Raw genomic sequence first — 18,887 nt, forward strand, 5'->3', positions numbered from 1 at the left:
GAGGCAAGGTCCGTCATGTCTTTGCCAGGCTTCAGCACTTGAACTACATATGCCACCTTCCATGATGGAGGAACATCACCAGGCTTCCAAACTCGATTGAGGTAGTTTAGGAGCATCTTCCTGTGTTCAGAAGGCAGGTTCTGCAGCATTTGGTTGGTGATGCCATTGGGACCTGGTGCACACTTGCACCACAGGGCGCTGAGTGCTTTCTGAAGCTTCCTGAGTGTGATTTGGGTGTTCATGATGTACGAGGAGGCAGCAGGTAGAGGACATAGTTCCATTCCAGAATGGCTTCATATAAATTCATCTGGAAAGTCGTCTGTCAGATATGCAAGAGATTTCTGCTTGTGTATTGCAAGAGCTTCAAAAGGCTTCCAAGGACGAGATTCTCCAGCTAGACTGCCAATTACTCGTATTCTATTCATCGATGAAAATATGGTCAAGCTTTCACGGAAGGAGGCCCACTGTGACCTGCAGAGCTTATTCATGTGTTATCAAATGACTGATTTCAGCCTATTGAAGGTCATCTTCAAGGCTCTGTCATCCTTCCACATGAGTTGTTGCTCCGCCCTGCTGTGCGCTGCACGAATGTTCCAGATTCCAGGAGGGCGCTGCAAGCATCCGAGGCGAGCGGACGCGTGTCATATGCGCTCCGCCGTTTTTGGGCTTTTTGACCCGTTCAACCCGACTGGACCACCAAAATTTTGGCTGGGATCGACGCCGGAAGTGAAGAGGATCACGAGGACCCCAAATTCAAGCCGGTGATTCCAATATTTGGATTTTGTCGGCATTTGAATTTTCCTTGTGGCCGACCAGGCGTTAAGCCTAACGAGGCTTAGCAAGAGAGCGGGGCTCCGCGGCCTCCCCGGCCTCGGCCCGAGGTAAAGAAGGCCCGGAGTGATGTCCCGAGCAAGCGACCCCAGATACGACCGACCCTCAGCGACAGGCCCGACAAGATTTTCGGCCGACTCGCAAGAATTCATGGAGGAAGACCTCCAGGACACCACCGAAGCGCCTCCCGAGCAACAGGTCCGAGGCGGACCCGCGGCGGCAGGCAGCCAAGCCCTAGGAAGCAGCACCCCTTCGACGCAACGCTCACAAGTAAGCAACAATGGCGGAACCGACGCAGATTGGGAAATCGCCATGTCGAGAAGGCAGAAGAGACGCCAACGCAGCGATAACAAGCAGCAAGTCTTGGCGGGAACGAGCCTAGGGAACGGGCCTTCCCTAGGCGCGGCGAAGGTCACAGATGGAACGCCAGCTGCGCCAGAAAGGAAAGAGAAAGTAGGAGCGCCGAGGCGGAGACTGCCGCCGCTCCCCAGAGACGACCTTAAAATAGTCCTTCGGCCGAGGGGACTCGCTGTTAAAAACCTGCAGACGCACCAAGTGGCGCGGGCGGTAGTCGCGGCTACCGAACAAGGATGTAAGGCGGAAGACCTCATCATCCGACTGCGCAACGGATCGAACATCATCATCATCAGCACCGACAACGAAGAAGCGGCCCAGAAGATTAGGCGCATCATGCAGCTGAGCTTCGGGGGCAAGAGCTACGCCGTGAACGCCCACGTAGCAGCACCGGAAGGAACGCTGCGCGGGGTCGTCCACGGCGTGGACCCGGGAACCTCACCGGAAGAACTCAAGACTAACCTCAGAGTCCGCACGCAAGGCGTGAAGATCCTGGCAGCCAGAATGCTCGGGAAATCCAGCACGGCCGTCATCACCTTCGACGGCCCCATTCTCCCGAAGCAGGTGCTGTACTACGGCGGTGAGATGTGGTGCTACCCGTACCGGCCCACGAGGCAGGTGTGCTACGCCTGCGGCCAACAGGGGCACCGAATGGACGTCTGCCCGAACCCGGAATCCAGGACCTGCAGGCAGTGCGGATGCCAGAATCCGGAGGCAGGACACCAATGCACACCCAAGTGCCTGCTGTGCGGCGGTGATCACGCGGTGGGCACGAGAGACTGCAAACAACGCCTCAAGTCAGCGAGCGAGCTGAGGTGGGGACCCCAGCAGCAGCAGCGGCGCAGCCGAGGCCGCAGCCGGGGAAAAAGACCAAGATGGTTCCGGGACGAGAGCCAGGACCCGGGCCGGAGCAGCCGCGGAAGCAGCCGGAGCCAGAGCCAAGGGTCCAACCGGGACGGGTCCTACCCACCCCTGGGCAACGCCGGCAAGCAACAGCCGCAGCAAAAGCAGCAGCCGTGGCAACAGAAAAAGAAGAAGAGCGGCGGAGGTGTTAAGGTGAGCTGGGGAGACGGCCCTCCCAAATCACTTTTTGCTCCGCACTCTAACACTAACAACATACAATCCACACAAGACAAACAACTATTAAAAGAGATTTCGAGCCTCAGGCGCGAACTAGAGCAAAGTCGCGAGGAAGCGAGGCAACTAAAGAAACAACTAAACGACATTATCAGAGAGAAACAAGAAATGAGGGCGGGTTATTCGCCGGCTAGAACGCCGACTCCACCACCTCAGGCGATGGACATGGCGCAACAAACCCACGAAGGGGGAACCCCAATTGATGATATAAAAAACCTCATAATGGCTCTACAGGGACAGATGCAGCAAATGCAAAGTGAACTGCAACAGACACAACAAAAGTTTGCCCTACAAGAACAGAACTTTAGAACCTATGTTAAAAACAACACCACGCAAAGAACCACCAACGACGCCAGAGACAGACTATACAACGAACGCAGGTTCGGCGCAGAGACCCCCCCCAACACAAACAACAATAACAAAACATGGCAGAACGCCACCGACAACTAGAACTTTGGCAATGGAACTGCAGGGGGTACAAGCGTAAGCAAGGCCTCCTGCAGCAATTCATATACACCAGAGGAAACCCACCGGATGTAATTATGTTACAAGAAACAAACAACACCCCAACACTCAGGGGCTACACGTGTCAGGAAAGCGGACGCACTGCGACCCTCATAAGCAAACAAGTTGTAGCCATAGCACACAAAGAAATAGAGGACACCCAGGTCGAACATGTAATTACAGAGATAATTCCCAAAAAGAAAACAAATTCCAAAAGCACCTATATCGTAAACCTATACAGCCCACCCAAGCAAACAAATGGGAACTTTATTAGGCTCTTTGCGGAGGCGAAAAAGTTGGCGGGACAAAACACCTTAATCATAGCGGGCGATTTTAACGCCAAGAGTCCGAGATGGGGCTATAACAGAGAGGACAAAAAGGGGCGCGGTATCTGCACGGCGGCAGAGAACGTAGGATGTGAGCTGCTAACCGACGAGAATCAACCGACTAGGCAAGGGAACAGCGTCAGTCCAGACACGAGTCCCGACCTAACCTTCATAAGGGGCGCCAAACAAGCAGAGTGGGAAAACCTACTCGAGAACCTTGGAAGCGACCACCACATAATAAGGATCTGCACAGTGGCGGACAACGTCAGGAGGAAGATTGGCACGGCTCGGCTGACGGACTGGGACGCCTTCAGAGCGCACTGCAAGCAGCTCGGGGGCGACATCGGTTCTGCGGAAGAGTGGAGCCAACAACTCAGACGAATCCAAGACCTATACACGAAAGAAGTAGACAGAACGGAACAAACGCCGGAGGTGGACAAGCGGCTCCTCAAGCTATGGGAGGCGAGACGCGGGCTTACCAAGCGGTGGAAGAGACAAAAACTCAACAGGAAGCTAAAGAGGAAAATTGCCGATATAACCAAGCAAACGGAGCAGTACGCGACGCAGCTGGCCAGGCAGGGGTGGCAGCAATTCAGCAACACGCTGAACGGCACCCTCAGCACAGCCAGAACATGGCAGATCCTCAAGGCCCTCATGGACCCGAGCAAAAACAAATCCGAAGGCAGCAAGTCGATACAGAGGCTGGTGCACCAATACGAAGGCACGGACGAACAACTACTCGAAGAGGTCCGGATCAAGTGCTACGGCAAAGATCAGGTCGAGAGCTACCGAGAAGAATACCGTGGCGAGGAGAACCCGGCCATGGACCGACCCATCACGAGAGAGGAGGTCGTCGAGGCGATAAGATCGGCCACGAAGAACACGGCGGCGGGGGCGGACAAGATCCGGAACTCGCTAATAAGGAACCTCAGTGACGAGGCGATAGATCAGCTTACGACCTACCTCAACAAGCTCTGGCAAGAGGGAAGAGTGCCGACGGAGTGGAAACACGCCGTCGTCGTGATGATTCCGAAGCCAGGCAAAAAGCTGCAGATCGAGAACCTCAGGCCGATATCTCTAACGTCGTGCCTGGGCAAGCTGTACGAGAAAGTGATCACGAAAAGAATCCAGTCGCACCTGGAAAACGAACAATGGTACCCGGACAGCATGTACGGGTTCAGAGCCAACCTCTCTACGCAAGACGTGCTGCTCCAACTCAAGGAGGAAGTGCTCGAGAAGATGCCGAAGGCGGGCGAAAACGTCGTCATGGCCCTCGACATAAAGGGGGCTTTCGACAACGTAAGCCACGCGGCCATCATGGAAGGCATCAACAACACCAACTGCGGGAGGAGAACGCACGATTACGTCAGAGCTTTCCTGAGCGACAGAACGGCGACCGTGGGGCTGGGCGAGCTGAGAAGCGACGTCTTCCCCACGCCGTGCAAAGGCACACCCCAAGGATCCGTCATATCGCCCGTCCTCTTCAACGTGGCAATGATTGGACTTGCAAGACGGCTCAAGGAGATCCAGGGCATCCAACACGCGATATACGCCGATGACATCACGATATGGGTCACCCAAGGATCACTCGGGGAGAAGCAAGAAAAACTACAGGAAGCGGCAACTTGCGTAGAAACTTACACCAGAGAGAGGGGCCTAAGATGCTCGACGGAGAAATCGGAACTCCTCAGGGTCGGCAAGCATCCCACCCAAGCGACACTGGAGGTCGTTCTCGAGGGCCAGAACATCCCGGAAAAGAACATGATAAAGATCCTGGGCATGTGGTTGCAAGGAAGCCGGAAATGCAGCCACACCATCAGCCTGCTGAGTAAGGCGGCAGAGCAGGTGGGCCGTATGATCAACAGAGTCTCCCAAAAGAGATATGGAATGAGAGAAGAAGACACTCTCAAGCTAGTTAACAGCCTAATTGTCAGCCGAGTCACGTACTCCCTGCCGTACCACGCGACGACCAAGGCGGAAAGAGAGCAAGCCGACATCATTCTCAGGAAGGCGTACAGGACTGCTCTACACCTACCCAAGCACACGTCGAACGAAAAGTTGCTCCAGCTAGGCATCAGCAACACCTTCAGTGAGCTCGCCGAAGCTCTGCTGGGAACGCAAATCACGAGACTCAGAAGCACCCCCACGGGACGAGCGCTCCTAAGAAGGTTGGGTCGGGACACGAGCGGACTGGTAGACAGATATGCGGACGTACCGGACCACCTTAGGAAAACCATTAACGTGGGACCATTGCCGAAAAACATGGACCCCAATCTTCACGAAAGCAGACGAAAAGCGAGGGCCGAGTACGTTGAGAGAACGCTAGCCCAGTTAGACAACACTGTATACACGGACGCTGCCGTATATCTGCGCGAGAGAGAACGCGTAGCCGCGACGGTAGTGGTAAACAAGGAAGGAAACATGATCACGTGTGCCACGGCAAAGGTCGCCGGCACAGCGGAGGCCGAAGAAATTGCCGTCGCGCTGGCGGCAGCAGAAGGCTACAGAACGGGCCGATCTCTCAACATACTGACGGACTCGAAGGAGACGTGCAGGAACTACACGAGGGGCAGGATCAGCAGAACAGCCCTTAAAATACTCAGCGGGGCAACCTCCGCCGAGGAGAAACCCAGGCATAGCCTAATCTGGATCCCGGGCCACACGGGCATAGGGGGGAACGAAAGAGCAGACAGCCTAGCTCGAGGTTACGCATTCCGAGCAGGGCAGTCAAATGCTCCGGAGCTCCGCCTACAGGCTTGCGAGGGGGGATACGCAGAGATCTTGCACTTGCATAAGGGAGCTAGAATTAGATATCCACCACCACACAAAGCCCTAACAAAGGAGGAAGCGACCGGCTGGCGCAGATTACAGACCAACTCCTTTCCTAACCTACACATACTTAATAAAATGTTCCCGACACAATACAGAGCCACCTGCCCTTGGTGCGATGCCACACCTACACTTTATCATATCACGTGGGAATGCGAACGCAACAAAGCATTCCACCAACACGAAAACCCGAGTGCGGAGCAATGGGAGAGTCGGCTCACCAGCAGCGAGCTCGCGACCCAAAGGGCCTTAGTGCAGCACGCGACTGATGCAGCACGACTCAGTGGAGCCTTGGAATAGGGGCCCACCCTTGCTGACGAGAAGTCTCAAGTCGCCAGCGCCAGAGAAGACGACGGAGACTTCACAACCGCGAAACCCTTAAAATATTCAATAAAGTTTTCACTCACTCCAGATTCCAGAGTTCTAAATCAGGGGCAAGGAATTGGTAAAGTACCTTGACCACCACAGTTGCTGTCATCTTACTAAAAATCATTTTGCCAATAAGTTCATCGGAAGTATGTTCTAGGTGCTCTCTGTAGTTGTCCCAGTTGACAACATGGCTGATTTTAGAGGCATGCTTACAGAATTCGGCAGCAAGCACAAAAATTGGGCAGTGGTCACTTCTTATGTGGCCAGGTGCTGTTGACTTCTTCACCCCAACTTCAGGGCAATGTAAAGTCAGATCTATAGATGTAGCTGAAGCTGGATAAGTACATGATTGAATACTCCCCAAAAAGATTGTGATGGAAGCCGCTCTTTCTTATTGGGGAGTATTCAATCGTACTTATCCAAACAGAGGCATAACTTTGGAGGTACTATCACGTGACTAATGTCAATTATGCACATAGCTGTACAACTCCGCAGCAGGCTATTTTGCATTTGCGAAATGATTCTACGGTGTGTGTTAGGGCCATTTAGTGCATTTTATAATTTTTTTTGCATGAAGTATAAGAAGCTTAATTTAACCACTTTGAACATGTGCTGCATTCTGTACATAAAAGAACATCAGAAAGCTTTGGGACACAGATTATCTGTTGCAAAAGGATCATTGCATACATAAATTTGCATATTTTGTCTTGCTACTAATGTGCGGTTACTGTAAACTCACACAAGCGGCTGCAGTTTATAGTATGCTACAGCTTAAAAAAGCAGCAGCTTCTAACTATGGACCATGGTATGTAGTGTGTGTATTACTCCACTGAAAAATAAATGAAAACAGTTTTTTGAAATTTGACTGTTCCAGACAAGCCAAAGGCATCAAAATTATTTAGCAGTAATTAGGCTTCATTCTTAGCTTTTTATTTTGGTTAGAAAAAAGGTTTAACAGTGGACGACTGTCTGTGACGGAGGAGTTGTGATATTTACTGCAGTCTTTAGTTGTATCCGACTATAGAGCCGCTTCCTCAGTTTTAGCAATTTACAAGAACATGAAGGGTAACATGAGCATAACAATGCCATTGTGGGCTTAGCCTCATACACAAATACTACCCACACAATATCGCAAAGCATCTCCTTACTGCAATACCTACTCATCTCTTCACCATCTGGAATGACGCAACATTCCGGCAATCCCTCTCATCCCCAACTTCGCCCCATCTTATGGAAAGCCATGCTGAGCAGCTTGCACCCGGGTGATCAGTTTTGGCTAGTGGACCAAGCTTAATGAGTAGTACAGACCACTGTAGCCCTGACTGAAGTCTGCTCTTCAGCAGCAGATAGCCACCTTTTAAAGCCAGTATTTCTCCAGCCTTCGCTGTACTACAATTCCCAAATGAAGGTTTGCAACATACTCGCCTTAGGGTTGTGAAATGCTTGAAAATCTTGGAAAAGGACAGTATATGGTTGCCTTGACTCATACTGTACTCATTTCTTTGTACTGCTAAGTATCTCAGGTATATTAGAACTCATACTCTTGACAAAGGGAACATGCCACAACATTGAGGCATCAGCAGACAAGTGACTGGAAAATGAGGAACTTTGTTTTTGATAAACATCAGAAGGAAGCCAGCAGCCACTGACACAAAAGAATGTATAGGGGACTTTTTTTTGTGTTAATGTGAACTAATAATGTAATTGTGCAAATTACTGATAAGAAAGTAGACGAAAAACTTCGCTGATGGGATTCGAACCCACGACTTCTGAATTTCCAGGATGTTCCACATCTCCCCCAATGGAGCAGGGTAGCGCTGGTAAACACTCTAAAAAGTAGGTTAATTACGCATGAAATAAATATCTAAAAAAAGTAGAACAGCCTTTGGTGTAGCTCAGTTGGTAGAGCACAGGAGGCAAAATTTGGAGGTTACGAGTTGCATCTCACCGGTGATGGTTTTTTTTCTTCTGCTTTATCAATTATTTCCACGATTACAATATTGTTCACATTGATTAACTTGAAAAAAAAATCGCCTATGCTTTCCTTTGTGTCATTGGCTCTCAGATTCCTTGTGATGTTTATCAAAAACGAAGTCCCTCAATTTCCTGTAATTTTTTGCTGATTAACTCAACAAGACATTCAGAAGCTTCTTGCAATAAACTACGGAATGGTTTAGAGTTGAGAGATAAAATTACTGGCATAATCTTGGAATAAAGCTTTTACAATATTTTTGATGTCATCAATACTTTTTTGTTTTTATCCATCTGCGTACAACTGTATCTTACGCCTCACAATTAGGAAGAAATATGTGCATTAGAAATGCAGTGCATGCCAATTTGTCGAGAGCTAAATCACCATTTTGTGTCTGGTACTGGCACTTAATCGAGAATAATATCTGGACATTGAGAGAACATGGTCTCGGAACATCCATTTAGCTATAAATAACTTGTCTGGTTTCATAAGTAATGTCCAGTTAATATGGATGGCTCTAAATTAAATTTTTCTGAGGTTTAAGATTTCTCATTGTATTTATGCCTCAGCATCACAAACAAATATAAAAATTCTAAGAGGCACTTAAGACTGCTTAAGATCAATAAGGCCTTTGGGGCTAGTTCTGCTGTAGTGTTTATTTGACAGAACTGTTTTCTTAGACACTTTGAGACAATTTATTTACTTGTCTTACCATTGTCAATAGGAAGAGCTTTGCACCCGAAAGTGCTGCGTCCCAAGGTCACACATAACCCAGCAACCTGTCTCATCCATCCGACGCCCTGGACAAGGGAAGGAGGGAGTTTTTTTATTCGGGGCGAAGGCTGTACCCGGACAAGTGCCGCGACGCCCCGTGAAGGCAGTCACGGGGTTGCTGCCCCCTCTTCAGACGAGGAGTTCGTGGCAATTGCAGCAAGGTTTCCCCGCATATGGCACAGGGCAGGGGAGCGATTTCGGTGCCGCATTCTAGGTCAGCAGCTCCACTCGGTGGCGGTGGCGCCACTTGATCTGTGAAGCGGCCGGCAGATGAACGAGTTAATGAATAATGGCTAGGTATTTGGAAAGGCTCATCTTCTGCAGTCCACCTTGTGTCAGCACGTCTTGGAGCCATTGGGGGAAGGGGGAGGATGGGGGAAAAGTACGGTGGTTGAGGGAAAAAATGGCGGGCACCGAACAGACCGCTTGGTAGATACAGCAGGTAAGATGGTTTGGTTTGTGGGGTTTAACGTCCCAAAGCGACTCAGGCTGAGATACGCCGTAGTGGAAGACTCGGGAAATTTCGACCACCTGGGGTTCTTTAACATGGACTGACATCGCACAGCACACGGGCTCCTTGCTTTTCGTCTCCATCGAAAAGCGGCCGCCGAAGCCGAGATTCGATCCCGCGTCCTTGGGAACAGTATTCGAGCGCCTTAACCACTGCGCCACCCCGGCGGTGCTGTAGGGCAGGATGTGAGCGAAGTCACTTGCATAGATGACGGAGGACTTGCCAGCGGGAGGCAGGCAGAAGCCAGCAAGAATGCCTGGAGTTGGGCTGTGGGTCGGGGGAAGGACCCAGTCAAAAAGAATCAATGGGTCCAATTAGGAAGACCAGTCAGATTGAATTGGTTCTGCCAATGCCAAATGGTTTGTCCAATGGGTACTATCCAACCCAACTGATTTCTTCACTCCCAATTGGGAAGCCCGGTTGGTTTCCTCACTCCCAATTGGGGCGCCCTTGATTTCATGACTCCCAATTGGGAATGAAGAAACCATTTGGGGGTCCCAATTGGGACTGAAGAAATCAACGGGGCATCCCAATTGGGATTGAATAAACCCATTGGGCTAATGGGAAGCCCAATGGGTTACTTCAATCCCAATTGGGATTCCTTCGCTCCCAATTGGGACGGCAATTTGAAACGAATTGGGCTTCCCATTGGTTCCAATTGGTCCTAAGCAAACATTCCCAATTGGGAACGTTGTCAGTGATATCCTTGACTGAGGTGTGCACAGATATACATACCTCTAAAAGAGACAACAGTGAAAAATTTAAGTTCTTATAAAAACTATATGCCGCTTAATCTTATTAATTGATTATATTGTATTCACTGTAAGTGCAGGCATAATTAAATAAGTTAACTCTGAATAACAAAGATGTGTCACTGGTCCCAGCAGCCTTGTTCAAAGAATGGAGTATATAAGTCTGCAACCTGTGGATATATACATTGAATCTGTGTTCCGTGTGTGCAATGCTTGCTTGTCTCGTATATGATTTCTGTAAAATATTGTAATTTCATTCCACTTGTATAAAAGTCGGCTCCCCTATAACTTCTGGACACAAAACATTGAAATTGCATCTCCATTCTTTTTTTTAAGCTATGTGAGTTCAAACCATTTGGGCTCAATGGGTATGCCATTTGAGTTCAATTGGTGAACCATTTGATCTTCATGGGTGACCAATTATTTCCAATTGGGAGCACCAATTCATATCAAATGGTCAGGCCCAATGTGTGGCGAAAACAATTGGTTTTTGACCAATTCATTTCAATTGGGAAATTCCCAATTGGGCCCATTGAATTTTTTTGATTGGGGAGTCCCATAGAGGGCTATAGATGGTAGGCCAAACCAGTGGCCTTCAGGAAGTCGGCCAGGAGGTTGAAGGCCGACAGCAGATACGATTTCGGGAAGAGGAAGTCCGCCTCGGTGTCGGCTGGTAGTCCGAGGCGGCGGTATATCCATCCCGCGGCAGACTGGGCGGTGGCCAGAGACATGCACAGCAGATGTGCTAGTTTCGTCCTGCCAGCAGGAGGGTGAAGGGGCCCACCCATGCCTGTATAACCAGGAGGCAGGCCATGAGGAACCGGTGCGGAGGCGGAGCAGCAGGGTTCGGTCAGGCCATGGTATCTTGTCCGGTAGGTGGGCGGAGCCGTTGTCCCGACGCAAGTCTGCGTCGGGGTGAAGTGTCGAGACGGTCTGGTTCAGCACCCTCTGAGAAGTCGAAGGGCGTGACGTGGCGGGAGTTAGGTGTGCCCTAGCTCATGAGCTGCCTTTGCCAGTAGGTCCGCCTCATTGCCTGGGACACCGACGTGTCATGGCAGCCAGTGGAAGCTCACCGGGCTCCCCGAGTCCCTTTAGCCAAGAGACGCGCCCGAAAAAGTCACGGTCGACTGCATGTCTCCTCCGTTCATTGATCAGCAGGGCTGTTCGAGAGTCGCAAAGAAGGGTAGCAGCTGGTTCCCGGGAGCTCGTTTCAGTAAGTCAGCAGCCAGGTGGCGACCAGCCATCTCAGCAGTGGTCGAGTTTGCAGGGAAGGAGAGCCTACCGGAAGACAGCCCCGGGGCGGGAATGAAATAGGCTGCTGCCGCCTACCCGGAGGAGGGAAAGACAGCCGTCACAGTAGACTAGAATGCGGACCTCCAAAGTCTCAGAGCAGGGAGGCGACTGTATGACGCATGGCCGCAACCTAAGTCCATTTATTGTGGCATCCAAGTAGTGTGGGATGAATCGCCAAGGTGTGGTGAGAGGAGGAGATAGGAATGCGAATGTTGGTGTTCCTCCCATGGTGCCATTATACAGAGCACCCCATCATCATACAGAGGTTCCCTATGCGAGAGGGGGCGGCACGAAGCCGGGATAGCAGGGAAGCGCCATCTTAAGCGTGATGAATCCAGTCCACGTGCCGGAGCCAAGTTTGGAAGAGCGGAAGGGACAAGGGCCAGGTGCCAGCCTCTGCATGGGTGTCCGCGATGGCGGAGGTGCGAGGGAAGCCCAAACATGAACGGAAGACTCCGATGAGCTGCTTTAGGAGACTTCGGTCGGGCAGGCCGTAGAGTAACAAGGGGGATGGCGCAGAGCAAGAGAGAAGCAGCGCCCTGGGTAAAGTGGCACGGCTCAGGAAGGCGAGTAGCCATTCCCTCCTGCTCGGATGCGAACAGCTTTGGCAGCTGCCTTTAGCTAGGCAAGAAGAACCTTCTCTGCAGGAATCCAGGTCAGCCTCCGGTCAATGAGGAGGCCCAGGTACTTGACCTGGTCCCTCCAGGGTAAAGGCACTCCAGCCAGGTTGAGTGTGCTCACTCTTACCCGAGCTCTCCTAGGGTGGTAGTTAAAGGCCTCTGTCTTGGTTGTAGAGCGGGAGAGCCCGATACGCTTGACGAAAGCTTTTACAGCGTCCAGTGCCTTCTGGAGTGCAATTCGAGCTGACGAGGCGTCGGCAGGGACCACGAACCCAGAGGACCACGTCGTCGGCATAAACGCAGTAGCCCACAGGGAGTTTCGGGTTGGATAGTAGAAAAGCTGGGAGCGACGCCATGGCCAGGTTGAAGAGAAACGGGCTCAGTACGGAGCCCTGGCACTCCGGCACTCGATGAGAGCTGAGAGTGCCCCCAACACGCACTTGTAAAATCCGTCCTCAGAGGAAGGCCATGATGAAGGTGCGCAGGGCGCCTCCCGCACCGAGTAGGTCCAGGACCTCGTGGATGGCGGCGTAAAGGAAGGTATAGAAGGCCGCCTGGATACACAGAATGACGAGCATGACGACATCGCCATCACTTTTTGCATCCTCCAGGATGGACACCAAAGCGGCGCGGGAGTCGGCAGTGCAGTGGTGGCGCCGGAAGCCGCTCTGCTTCTCGGGAAAGTAGTGGGTTGTTCGGGCAATCCGCATCAGCCTGGTTAGTACAACTGCCTCGAGTTCGGCAGGCAGCCAGATGGATGATACTGAATATGATGAGAGGAGCATAGCGGGTTTCCTTGGTTTGATGATAGGTAAGCCAGGGCCAGGAGCCAGTCAGGAGGAAGGCAGACAGTCCGGCAGATGGTGTTGAGGCTGTCCAGGAGGCATTGTAGCTCAGGGATGTCCAAGTTGCGAAGCACATGGCTGGTGATGCAATCAGCCCCAGGAGCCTTTGGACCTGTGGAAGGCAGCAACGAGCTCTTGACTAGATATGTCAGCAGAGCAGGTTTCGGTCTGCTTCTGGACAACAGGACGAGGGATGGCAACAGGCAGGCGAGAATTCCGCCTGAGGGATGCAAGAGGGTCCAGAGAGGACCCATTCAGTCCCGGAAGGGGCCCAGACGATGGGAGAGCTGGGGCGACCGCGGCGGCGAACTGATTATCCAGGAGCTCTGCGAGGGCAGCCAAGGTAATAGGCCGTGAGATGGCGATGGCCAGGATAGGTTGCCGAGGAATACTGGGGGAGGTGAGACTCCGCAGGAGCCGCCATGCTCTGCCGGAGTGGCGCGCCTTATGTATTTTCGAGTAGATGGTCACCCAGCTCTCTCCGTCTGCGCCTGGGCGTCGTCGGCAGAAAGCATCAGTTTTGCGGATGTCCGCAAGAATTCCGGTGGAGATAACCCGGCGTTTCTGTCGACGTAATTGTGCCGAATAGAGCTGCGCTGATCTGAGACTAAAGCAAGGAAAGGCACTCGCCTTGACAGTGGCCTTGCGAGCTCAGGAAGTCGCATGGTCGAGTATATGTTCTCTCCCTCTGGAATGTCTTTACACAGCTGAGGTCAGCCCACCGAACGACAAATTAGGCTCTGCTCTCCTGGGGGCGTCGAGAGGGTGGCTCCATGGAGCACCACTTTCCCCTGCTCCTGCAGGAACAGGGGAAGTGGTCAGATCCCCAGGTATTGGTGCCCTATAGGCATATAGGTCGGGCCTGCCGAAATGAAGGTGAGGTCGATAGTAGACCTCTGGCCAGGTCGGACGAAGGTAGGGGATGGCGGTTTGAGTGTGGTGCCGAGCGCGTGTGACGTCACACTGATAGCGCGTCTCATATTGTTATATAAACGCTTTATGTCGGACACTCCGGGTTCTTCTATTACGCACTACAGTGTGCGAATAAACCACGTCCGTTGGTCGTCCCTCTGGCTCTGCCTCGTAGGTCGCAGCTGCAACATTCTGGCGACGAGGATGGGATACGAAATCCGCCTGGTTAAAAGAAACCACTAGCAGCGGTCCCGGAGTGTGCTTTGAGGAGACTGGAAGGATGGAAACGAGTAGAAGGTTCGATCAGTTCATCGAGGACGGCGATGAAGACTTCGAGTCCAACTTGGAAAGGTTCGAACACTTCCTGAAGGCATCCCAGGCGAGCGACGACCTGAAGGTGTCAGTGTTCATAACTGCAATAGGGAAGAAAGCCTACAAAACTTTTTAAAAACTCTGCTGGAACCGGAAAAGCCGGAAAACAAGGCATGCACAGCTGGTGCAAACCCTGCAAGAGCAATACGTACCAAAACCCCCCAGTAATTGCCGAGTGGTTCAAATATAACCGGCGTTTCCAGCAAGAAGGTCGAACAGTGGCAGCGTTTGCGATTGAGCTGAAGTAGTTGACGGCGTCTTACGACTTCGGGGCGTTCCTGGACGAAGCTCTTCGCTACAGTTTGGTGACCGCTGGCTCTTTGACAGAGAACGTCTGCGATAGCGCAAAAAATATCGAGTTGGCCCGCAAGGAAAGCCAGGATTTTCATCCCAGCGTGGGGCAAAGAACCGTCAGCGTTCTCCGCCGCAAGCCAGATAGCGAAAAATGCACACAACCTTCGAGGGAGGACGCTATACTACGTTGCTTGCTGGGGAAAGGGCGACGAAGTCACCGGGCTGTTTCCGATGCGGTTTAGCGCTGGAAGCGGCTACCTGCAGATATCGCAAGTATTTTGTCGGTCGTGTAAGCGTGTGGGACACTTAGCAAATATGGGCAAGGACAGAAGTAGAGACTCAGTGAACGCGCAACAGCTAAGGGCAGTGACGCGGAGGAACTTGTGGTGCATAATATCTCCTCCTGTGAGGGAAGCACCGGACTTTACGAAATCTGCCTAAAGTTAGCAGAAAAATGTTTGCATGCAGATTAATTGATACGGGGGCGTCTTTATCGGTTGTGCCTGCCCAGCCTACCTAAAGCGCCATGCAGTCTAAAGCTAGGAACTTACAGAGGTACTCCGCTGCCGGTAATGTGGAAGGATAGGATAGGAAATACGTTAGTTTCTCTAGGAACGTCTTGTGCTAGTTGCAGAAGAGGTCCATCTTCCGTCTTCTCACAGGGTCGGTGCCCCTATTCCAGGGCTCCGCTGAGCTTCGCTGCTCGCTGGGCGTGCTGAATTAGACCTAGTTGGCAATCCAAATCGCCGCTGGAGAGCCGGATCTCCCACTGTTCCGCACTCGGGTCTTTACGAAAGCTATCGTTATTTCTACATTGCCACGTGATGTGGTATAACGAAGGTTTGCTACCACACCATGGGCAGGTGTCCCGATATTGTGACGGGTAAATTTTGCTTAGGATATGCAGGTTAGGGAATGTTCCTGTCTACAGTCTTCGCCAGTACACTGCCTCCTCTTGTTTTAGATCCGAATGAGGCAGCGTATAGTGGATCCGTACCCCCTTATAGTAGTTCAGAATGTCTGAGTACGTAGGGCCGACTCGCTCGGGTAGATCGTCCGATTGGAAGCTCGGCTCGTGTACCCTCGAGCTACGTGATCGGCGCGTTCGTTCCCCGCTATGTCGGTGTGTCCTGGCACCCAGTAGATGTTGTGTTTGACTTTTGATGGGGTCGCGCTCTGGAGGAGCCTGAGCGCGGCGCGACCTATGCGGCCGTTCATGTAGTTACGGCACGCTTCTCTCGAATCTAAGAATGGTAAGGGACGTGTTGCTTCGATACCCGGCTACCACCGCAAGAGCAACGGCCAGCACCTCCCCTTCGGTTACCGTGCATTCCCTGACTGAGGCGCTAGCTAGTTCCTTTAGGTTGGAATCAATAGCTACCGCCACTGCGCTATTATGTGAGCTTCCTGTATACGGAGCCGCGTCCGTGTATACCGTTGTGGATCTTATAGCTAAATTTATTTGTACATACTTCGCCGGGCTGCTCTACGGGCCACATGCAAGTTGGGGTCCACGTTCCGGGGAAGGGAGCTAACCTTTAGCGTCTGGCGAATTGCGTCCGGTATGCTCGCAGTACGATTCTCGATTTCCGCAGTTGCAACTAGCCCCAGTCGCCTAAGAAGCGAGCGCCCCGTAGGAGTCTGCTGGAGCCTGGCTGTCTGCGTGACCAGTTGGGTTTCTTGAGCTCTTCAAAGGTGTTGTGAACGCCAAGAGCTAGTAGTTTTGCGTTAGAGGTGTTCATTGGTAGGTGCAGGTCTGTCTTGTAAGCTTTGCGGATGATGATATCTGCACTTTCCACTTCTCCTTTGTTGAGGTTGAAATACGGGAAGGTGTAGCCTACGCGACTGAGTATCAGGCTCTGAACCAGGCGCAGGGTATCCCCCTCTCGCGTGTGATCATCCTGGCCACCTGAGTAGTCGATTGCTTAAGAAGGCCGAGCGTATGGCCGCATCGCTGATTGCTCTGAAGCCACATTCCTAATACTCGTATCTTGTCTCGTTCGGGAAGTAGCTGTCCTTCGAGGCAGACATTGAGGGCCCCTTCTTTGTGTTTCCCTTTGTGAACTCGCAAGAGTTCAGATTTTTCTATGGAGCAGGCGAGACCTCGTGCACGGACATATTCTTCTACGCAGGTAGCCGCTGCTTGCAGTCGTTCTTCTTTCTGACCGAGCGACTCGGAGGTAACCCAAACCGTGAAGTCGTCAGCGTACATGGCGTGCTGCATGCATGCCTTCGATCTTCTCAAGTTGTCTAGCGAGTCCGATCATAGCCACGTTGAAAAGTAGTGGCGAGATGACGGACCCTTGAGGTGTGCCTTTGTTGGGGGTCGAGAATTTATCGCTGCGAAGGTCTCCGAGCCCAACCGTTGCAGTTCGGTTGGAGAGAAACATCTTCACATAGCTGTGAATCTTCTCGCCACAGTGGAGGTTGTCGAGTCCTTCCATTACAGCCGCGTGGCTAACGTTGTCAAAGGCCCCTTTAATATCAAGGGCCATGACCGCGTTCTCGCCAGCGCTCGGGACATTGGTGAGGACTTCCTCTTTGAGTTGTATGAGGACGTCCTGGGTGGAGAGGTGAACTCGGAAGCCGAACATGCTGTGGGGGTACAGGTCTTCGTCCTCCATGTAATTTTGGAGCCTCCGAGTAACGACACGCTCGTAGAGCTTGCCTAGGCACGAGGTGAGTGAGATAGGTCGGAGGTTTTCGATCTGGAGTTTCTTACCCGGTTTTGGGATCATTACGACCTCTGCATGCTTCCACTCTTCAGGAACCGTTCCTGCGGCCCAGTGCCCGTTGAGGAAGGTTGTCAATTGGTCGACCGCCCTGTCGCTGAGGTTGCGTATGAGTGCATTATGGATCTTGTTTGCACCCGCCGCCGTGTTGCGCGTGCATACCTTTATGGCAGCGAACACTTCTTCCCTGGTGATCGGCCTGTCCAGGTGGGTGTTCGGTCTTCCCAAGTATGGTTTCGGGTATGTTGCAGGCAAGGTCGTGCCGTAGCATTTCTCTTTTACTTTATCTAACAGTTCCTTCTCCGTACCCTCGAAGGTGTGGATGAGTCTGCGGATAGCTTTCCCGCTTTCGGCCCTGGTTTGGATAGAGTCGAGGAGGGTCCTGAGTATACGCCACGTTTTGGCCGTGCTGAGGGTGCCGTCCAGCGAGCTACTGAGCTGCTGCCAGCTCTGCCTGGCCAGTTGGGCTGCGTACTCCTCCGCTATCTTGGTGACTTCTGCCATCTTCAGCTTGAGTTCCCTGTTAAAACGCTGCTTCTTCCAGCGCTTGGTGAGCCCTCGACGTGCCTCACATAGCCTGAGGAGCCGAGGGTCCACCTCTGGTGTTTGCTCGGTGCGATCCACTTCCTGAGTGTACTGCTTCTGGATGTCTGAGTTGTTGACACCAATCATCTATGGAAGTAATCCCCCCTTCCAGGTCCGTGCATGCCTTGCGGAAGGCCAGCCAGTTGGTGATCTTGGCCGTGCCGAGCTTGCGCTTGATGTTGGTGGCTGTTATCATGATCTTCAAGATATTGATACGGGGCAGAAGGCTAGCACAGGAAACCACAGCAGGTGAAGGGCAAGCGTCCACAGCACAGTAGAGCAAGTGTTCAGGCAAGTCCCAACGGTTTCTTCAGCTTCGTCTTCCTTTCGCGTCACTACTGTTTATCGTCCTCTTTTTCAACATCCAGCAACGCGCAGGGCATATATGTAACATTACCCCCCCTCCCCCCACGAAAACCACAGTCTCGGTGCGCATTATGTCGAACTACTGCAGGTGTAGTACGGCTTCATTCGGGCGACATGAACGATCTCGCTACGTGGCATAGCGGTCTGTTGCGGCGGATGCATAGGGGTGATCTCATGTCACAGGAGTGACTGGCCGTAAGACACGGTAGGGTCCTGCGTAGCGTGGCAAGAGCTTCTCACACACCCAACTCTACGAGCGGGAGTCCAGAGCAAGACGAGAGAACCCGGAGAGTAGTGGACGTCGCGGTGACGAGAATCATGGCGGCGTTTCTGGGAATTTTGGGAGGAAGCTAGTCGGCGGCGAGCAATACCCCGGGCGGCGTCAGCTCGAGATATGGCGTCACGAACATAGGAGCTGGCATTTACGGTGGGAGGCAGTACGCTGTCAAACGGAAGGGGAGGGTCGCGGCCGTATAGGAGATAGAAGGGGGAGTAGCCCATTGTGTCGT

Source organism: Amblyomma maculatum, chromosome 1 (assembly GCF_055883805.1).
Source record: "Amblyomma maculatum isolate TAMU_Amacu chromosome 1, ASM5588380v1, whole genome shotgun sequence".
Classification (NCBI taxonomy): Eukaryota; Metazoa; Arthropoda; class Arachnida; order Ixodida; family Ixodidae; genus Amblyomma; species Amblyomma maculatum.